The 8,448-nt window shown below is 30.5% G+C and overlaps 1 protein-coding gene across 1 annotated transcript in view; it reads left to right on the forward strand.

Moving 5' to 3' along the window:
• The first annotated feature begins 886 nt into the window (after positions 1-886).
• The window catches only part of LOC117176054 (glutathione S-transferase 1-1-like), an 18,444-nt gene continuing 10,882 nt past the window's right edge, over positions 887-8,448 (forward strand). Inside the window, exon 1 of the mRNA XM_033366050.1 lies at positions 887-986. The gene's annotated coding sequence lies outside the window, so the exon portion shown is untranslated. The remainder of the gene's footprint in view (positions 987-8,448) is intronic.

The following is an 8,448-nucleotide window of genomic DNA, read 5'->3' on the forward strand; positions in this document are numbered from 1 at the left end:
TCCTTTCCCCTGCCGAGTGAGTCACGCCTACCCCGAAAGGGAAATGGCTTAATGGTGTAATAATAATAATAATAATAATAATAATAATAATAATAATAAATAGTGCAAAGCGTTTCAATGTCAACATAGGCAGTTGCCATTTAGTCCCCCTGTCACACTGGCGCCATACACAGGAACGGGAAGTATTGTCCCTATTCATCCGACAAAAATTTGCTCATTTTCGGCTACACTACTTTGGCCTCCTCATATATATTCTCCATCAATAGGTATGTAACACAACAATTTTAATATGATAAACTTTTTTAGCACAGAAAAAATAGGAGATAAACTTTACATCGATTTACCATGAAAGATTCTCTGCAACAAAAATTAACTTCACAGGATAAAATTTACAAAAGAATCGGTTAAACATTCTTTTGTTTTGCACAAAAACACATTTTTTTTTAAAGATGCGAAGTTGGCCAAGCAAAACTTTATCGCTCTAAAAAATTTCCAACAACAAATTTTATTCTTAGTTTTTTCTGTAAGATTGATCAATATAGGTTTATTTAGTATGCATGCATAGTTAGTTTTTTAACGTTTTAATTATGAATAGTTAAATGCACACACCAACATTTTTTTAAACTAGTCGCAATAGTGCAGGCGTAATTTCTGCAACAAATTTTGGATAATCTTAAGTGTCCTGCTACAATTAATTATTATTATTTCAAGTAACTTCAGTATTAATTATTTAATAATTCAAATAATGCATTCGCAATTAAACTCTGACTCGGGCTCTTAAATTTAACGTTACGGTCCTATAAAATGAAAGCTATCATAAAGTGCATGGAATGGATCTTAGCCATTATATATGTCAATGCGCTTTCCTGTTCCCACTCATATTTAAGTAGCCTCCAGAACGAGCAGCGTCATTCACTATCTGCAGCCAATTCATACAGATAATATAGGAAACATAACTTCTTCAAGTGACTTTATCATTAGTTCACGTAAGTTAAGTATTTATATATTTTTTAACATTATTTTGTAAAACTAAAATAACGTGCATAATTTTATTAATAATGAATTTTAGTGACTTAATTGTAATTATATCTTCACGGACCTTATAACTGTATTAGGGGTGGACACATATTCTCTCTCTCTCTCCCCCCTCTCTGTGGGTGTTTTTGTGTGTGACTGTGTGTGTGTGTGGTCCTTATTTACTCCTGGTGGATATTTTTTTTCGAATTTCTTGAGCCTTAATTTTATGTTTCATTGGAATCCTTTGGCTCTGACAATCAGGATCTTTAGACTATGTTGATCAAATATATCTACACGCAACATTTTTTTTACAAAAAATTTACAAAATGGTTGATCCCTCCATTTGTGCAAACATTAAAATTTCTACAATTAATAACAAAATTTCGTCAAATTCTAACAATAGGCGGATTTATTTATTAGACAGCACGTGATGACAATTAAAATTCAAAATTTAAAAAAGATTAAAAATAACCACCGAATTGTTTTCAAACTCATTATTTCTTTGTTTCTCGGTGACAATTTTTCAATTGTATTGTTACAAAGTGTATGGTTGGAAGTAGATCTCGAAATTTTCGCTAACGTAAAAATGGCGCCTCATTACTGTTTTCAAAAGTTACATAGTTTTTACAAATTTTAACAAAATAAATAATAGATGTTCAGAAAGAATTGAGTGATTCTCGAAACAACTTGCTTGAAAAGTTAGTAAAGCTGCAGTATACTGGGATTTTTTTTTCTTGATGAAATTTGGAAACTTCATCGATTAGTCAGAAATGTTGATTTTTTTTGTTATTTTATTAGTCAACCTTTGAAATTAAAAAAAAATTTAAGTTATGAGAATCACTAAATCCTTTCCAAAAATGTATTACATATTTTGTTTAAATTTAAAAAAATGATGTAACTTTTTGAAAATAGTAATGAGATGCCATTTTTGCTTTAGTTAAGATTTATAGATCTACCCTCAACCATATAGTTTGTAACAATACAATTGATTTTTTTTCGAAATTTGAAGATCCTTGGACGAAAAGCATAGAAAATACGAGTTTTTGAGTATTTCATAAGACACCATTATGAATTTTTCCGAATTTTGACTTTCATGCATCACGAAATATGTTTCCTTACAATAATTTAGCCTTTCAATTGACACCTGAAAAGTTGTCACCGAGAAACAATGAAATAATAAGTTTGAAAAACAAAATTTTTGTGGTCATCTTAAATTTGTTCAAAGTTTTGAATTTTAATTGTCCTTGCGTGCTTTCTAATAAATTAATCTGCCTCTTGTAAGAATTGGACGAAATGTTGTTATTAAATGTAGAATTTATAATTTTTTTTCAAATTTAGGTACTCGCCATTTTGTAAATGCGGGAAAAAATTTTTTCGTATAGATATATTTTTTGCACATAGTCTCAGGATCATAATTCTACAGAGCCAAAGAATTCCGATGAAATATAAAAAAATTAACTGTTTTTGAAATGCTTTAAGCCGCATGTTAATATTAACCGATTTCGCTCAAATTTAGTGATAATTTTTTTGGTCATTCAAACAAAATAGGGGAGGGGGGGGGGGCGAGACAAAAAAAATCGAAAATCGAAAAAGAATAGATTTCTGCTAAAAATAAGGTGAATTAAAAAAAATAGTTACATTTCTTTAGAAAATTATAAATTTTGAACTTAAATGATGAATTATCAACGCAAAAACGGAATTTTTAACAAAGTAGTTTAACTTTTAATCTACAAATTGAATTTGAAAAAAGAGATGGATTCTCGACAAAAAATAAAATATACATGATATTCAAATTTCGAAAATATTTTAATTGCGAATAAAAATTTTTTTAATTCCTCTGAAGAGGCGTATTTTCAACACAATATTTGAATCCTTAATCAAAAAATATTTCACTTTTAAACCAAAACTTGCAATCTTAATAAAAAACAGATTAAATTTCTATCGAAAGAGGTGAATTCTCAAACCAAACAGATGAAATTTGAACATAATTGTTGTATTTTGAACCGAAAAAGATTTTTCAGTCAAGATAAAGAATTTTTGACTAGTTTTAATTTGAAGAGAAAAATAATTTCTAATACAAAATAAAAATTTCGGACATCTATTTATTTTGGAAGTTTCTTTGTTTATTTGCTTCAAGATTATATCAATGTAATTTTCGTAAGTTTTCACAAAAAATTCAAAAAGATTTCAGATACGTAAAAAGACAATTTAGACGACCTCCACAGATCAGCGGATCAGATACGTATTTAGTACCCTTCCATTAAGATAGAATGGAATTCAGAGGGGTTGTGGCAGGAGTTCTGGCTAGGTGCCTAGCATAGTTTTCTTTTCTTAGAGTTTACCTAGATCCGAAATTGTTTAAATAGTACAAAGAACCGATTTCTAGAGTTTAAAAAAATCATTTAGAAAAAAAATGTATTCAAGGAAGCCAATCCGTGTAACATAGTAGCACAAAAGGAATTAAAATGAGAGACCATGTTTATAAATAACAGTTTAATCCGCTATTAAGAGACAATTATATAACAAAGGGAAAAAGAGGCAGAAAAATGATATACATACATTTTATGTGTTGATTTTTAATATTTTTGAGAACGTTTGTACATATTTTAAATTATTCAAACAACAATTATCTACAAGTATCTACGTGGCAGAGAAGGGTTGATTTTTGATTTTAAGGGTTAAAGCCCAAAAATCGTAGCGGGTATTTTCGAGAAGCCCAAAAATCAGAGACTGTATTTTCATTGCAAAATTCTAGAAAAATTGATTTTTTGACAAAGTAGTATCTACGCAGGTTGATTTTTGACGTTAATGGTTGAAGCCCAAAAACCGTAGCGTATATTTTCGAGGAGGCCAAAAATCAGAGACTGTATTTCCATTAAAAAATTCTAGAAAAATTTATTTGCAGACAAAGTTGTATTTACGTGGTAGAGAGGGGTTGATTTTTGACGTTAAGGGTTGAAGCCTAAAAATCGTTTCGGGTATTTTCGAGGAGCCCAAAAATCAGAGACTCTATTTCCATTGGAAAATTCTAGAAAAATTGATTTTTTGACAAAGTAGTATTTAAGTGGGTTTATTTTTGACGATAAGGGTTGGAGCCCAAAAACCGTAGCGTGTATTTTCGAGGAGCCCAAAAACCAAAAACTCTATTTCCATTAAAAAATTCTACAAAAATTTATTTGCAGACAAAGTAGTATCTACGTGGGTTGATTTTTAACCTTAAGGGTTGAAGCCCAAAAATGGTAGCATGTATTTTTGAGGAGCCCAAAAATCAGAGACTTTATTTCCATTAAAAAATTCTACAAAAATTTATTTGTTGACAATGTTGTATCTATGTGATAGCGAGGGGTTGATTTTTGACGTTAATGGTTAAAGCCCAAAAATCGTAGCGATTATTTTCGAGGATCCCAAAAATCAGAGACTTTATTTCCATTAAAAAATTCTACCAAAATTTATTTGTTGAGAATGTTGTGTCTACGCGGTAGCGAGGGTTTGATTTTTGACGTTAAGGGTTGAAGTCCAAAAATCGTAGCGGTTATTTTCAAGGAGCCCAAAAATCAGAGACTTTATTTCCATTGGAAAATTCTACAAAATTTTATTTTTTGATAAAGTTGTAACTACGTAGTATTTTCAAGGTGCCCAAAAATCAGAGACTTTATTCAAGCTCTAAAATTTAATAAAAGTTATTTTTTGACAATTTCATATCTGCGTGTTACAAAAGGGTTAATTTTTTCCTGTAAGGATTGGAGCCCAAAAATCGAAGTGGGTATTTTCTGGGAGCCCAAAAAAGCCCCAAAATATCCCGTTAATAAATTACTGAAAATTTTCCATTTTTTGAAGGGGGTTGATTTTGGAAGTTAAGGGTTGGTTTGGGGATAATTTTTTTGGTTGATTTTAAGAGCCAAAAAAAAGCCCAAAATTGTGGTGTAATTGAATTTTTATTATTTATTGATTTAAAGAAGTTAATGTAAGCTGGCACCTCCACCAGAATATTGATTTTTTGAAAAATGTAAAGGAGCCCAAAAATTTTTATTGCAGCCCAAAAAAAGCCCAAAACTCTGAACGATGAAAAATCAAAAAATTCGATTGTGGAGATGCTAGCCTAATGTACCTCTGGATCGGGTAGTATAAAAAAGACGGATAAATAATAAGGAAATGACAGTGAGGGTTGGCTGTCTATTTTTCCCTGTCTGTTTTCCTTTGTTATATAATTATATCTCTGATTATCTGATTACACTGTTGTTCAGAAACATACTTCTCTAATTTTCATTTTTTGTGCAATAATGTTGCACAAGTTTACTTTCATGAGTATGAGTTTAAAAAAATATTTTTTTAAACATACTTCTTTTTAAGCCTTTTTGTGCAATTTTGTTATATGATTTTACTTTTCAAAGTTTTTGTTGTTTTTTTTTTTTTAATTGTCTTCCAAAATTTTCCTTTTTAATTGAAAAAAGTAAAACTATCTATACTATGGCATTTTAGCAAAGATATTTTCCCTTTTTCAAAAAAATAGACACTGGGAAGAAGGTCTGCCAAAGCGAAGCCCCTCTGAGTTGCAGGAAAATTGCGCAGTGTCCTTTTTAAGATCGTATTTCGGAAATGAGGTTGACACTTGAAAAATTTTAAAGTTCTTTCATTTATCACGCCATCATCAGTCGTGATCTGGTAAAATATTAATGATACTGAATAATCAAATATATTGCTTTCCACTACTGCAATATAAAAGCAGCCTGCTCAGTTAATACGAGTAGTTTTCAATTCAACGACAATCGCTAAAACTCACGGATCTTGTCAGTTTATTAATAACTAGGTAAGTGGAAGAGTTTTTCAACACATTATTACTGTTATTTATTTGAAAGTGTATAAAAAATACAATTTTAGATTAATTTCCACTTAATTTTTAATAGTAAAAATAGATTTTTTTGAAAAACTTTTTATGTCAGCGAGTAACTCAAGTATATACTATAAATATAATAATATTCGTCAAGAAGTTACCAGGCGGAAAAATGATATATATTGTGAAGTATTATATATAATATTTATTTGTTTTATACAATTTTTGTGTAAAAAAAATTTTAAGCGTATATAATATTTCACACTATGTATAAACTATATATGATTTTTCCGCCTGGGTCGTATTCATTTTCGTATTTAGAGATTTTGGAAAAAATTATATATGCTCGTTATAATAAAAATAGAACAAATATCTCGTGAATTTAGTTCAGTTAGAAAATAGGATTTCAAACAACACGTGTACTTTTATGGAATTTTTTTCTGATCTTTTTAAAAACATTCCTAAAATAATAGTGCTGTCAACAAAAGTCTAAGATTAAATTTTATATCTAAGGCAGATAAAGTCGTACTCTTCCGATAAAAACGATATTTGTTGAAATGATTGATTAGGTAAGTGTCATGAGGCTAGTATTATACAAAATAATAGAAAATTTTCACATACTTGTTCAAAATGAAAAAAAAACCGTTCAATTCTTTCTAATATCTTTCAATCGTGATATATAACTTATTGCGCCTTTGAAATGAATTCAAAAGTGTACAAAAATCTTGTCTGGCCCAAAGTAATAATTGCTAATTGTCCATAATCAATGTTTTCTCGGCGCATGTAAGAAAAATTCACAGAATATTCAAAACTATAAAGAAATGGGTATTCTCCAAATAATTTTTTTTACGTTATATCAAGATCTTGACATTTTTTAAATATTAATTTTGAAATTTTTTCATTGCAACAAAATATTACCAGTATAATATTTTTATTAATTTGAATAAATTTTATTTAAATGTCAGATACACTTTTTTGAAACATGTGCTGTTAGGGCGAATACGTTTTGGTAGTATTATATTTAATATATAGGTAAGTAGATTTTAAGAATTACACAGCCACGCAAAAAAATCTTTTCTGGATCTGGAAGTCAGGCCATGTTTACTATATGTTTTGGGGTCGCTGAAACCGAATCCAAGGTCCAAAAACCCCCAACACGTTAGGGTTCTGAGATAACCTCAAAAAACCTCATGCACATTTTTTCTAGTCCTGGGGTCAGACCATGTTTATTATATGTTTTTGGAGTCACTCAATCCAAATTCGAGGTCCGCAAAACACCAGAACGTCAGGATTCCGACATAACCTCAGAAAATCTCATAAATTTTTTTTCGAGTTCGAGGGTCAGCCCAAGTCTATTATATGGTTTTTGGGTCGCTGAATCCGAATTCGAGGTAAAAAAACCCCCAGCCCGTCAGGGTTCTGACATAACATTCCAAATACCTTGTAATCTCAGCTATTTAACGCTCCGTCGTTTTGAGTTTAGCCGTATATTTAAAAAAAATCAGTTAATCCAGGAATCGTAATCAGGGCCGTCATCCTGGGACTTAGTCGTATTACATGCTCATTCCGTAACCTGACTTCACCGCGAGGAGGTGCCCTGGACACTGACAGACGAAAGCCGGATGAATTTATCTGAAGAGTTTTTTTTAAAATCAAAACCCTGACGTTCTGAAGTTTTTTAGACTACGGGTTTGAATTCAGCGACCCCAAAAACATATAGTAAACATGGTCTCACCCCCGGAATCGGAAAAAAAGTTTTATGAGCTTTTTAAGGTTATATCAGAACCTTGTCGTGCTGGAGGTTTTTGGACCTCGGATTCGAATTCAGTGACCCCAAAAAAATATAGTAAACATGATCGGATCTCCAGAGATGAAAAAAATATTTTCTTTGTTTGGCTGTATTATGAATTAAGTAGAGTGCGGTTAAAAGTGCCGCGGGGAAAAAATTCCGCATATTATAAAATGTGGAACTTTAATGTACTATATATGTTTTTATGCAAAAACAAAGGAAATGCTTAATTTAGTTTAGGCACAGTGTTATGAAAAGCAACTTTGGCCTCTTTTGACCCAGCCCTACAAATTATTTCTCTTTGTTTACGTTAAATAATTAAGATTTTCTTTTTAAATTTAAATGTATTTTCTCAATTAAATTATTTCATGTATAGTTTGGCTCACAACTGTTTATACCAGGCTCCTAGAAGAAAATAAAATATTGTTCATTCATTCATTGATTACTTACTATTTATATATTAATTACTTTTTTTGTTATATGATATGTAATATTTAGTCTAGAAAGAGGCTCAGTCTAGACGTTCGAAGTCTGATTTGCGCGAAGTTTAGACTTTCAACTTTAGACGATTTAGTCTGGTCTGGCCAATGTCAAAACATTTTTCCACTAGGAATACGTGACCAATCGCATTGTTTATATTCGACGGATTTCTTTAACTAAATGTAAATATTCCCTTGAAATTTTGTGAAATAATTCAAAATATATAGGAGCACATCTGTCCGGCCAACTTTAGCTTTCATTTTTTTAAATATTGAAATTTTGATTCTTTTCCATTTGGAATGTAACCAGGCGCGTAGAGAGAGAGGCACGG

Source organism: Belonocnema kinseyi, chromosome 7 (assembly GCF_010883055.1).
Source record: "Belonocnema kinseyi isolate 2016_QV_RU_SX_M_011 chromosome 7, B_treatae_v1, whole genome shotgun sequence".
Classification (NCBI taxonomy): domain Eukaryota; kingdom Metazoa; phylum Arthropoda; class Insecta; order Hymenoptera; family Cynipidae; genus Belonocnema; species Belonocnema kinseyi.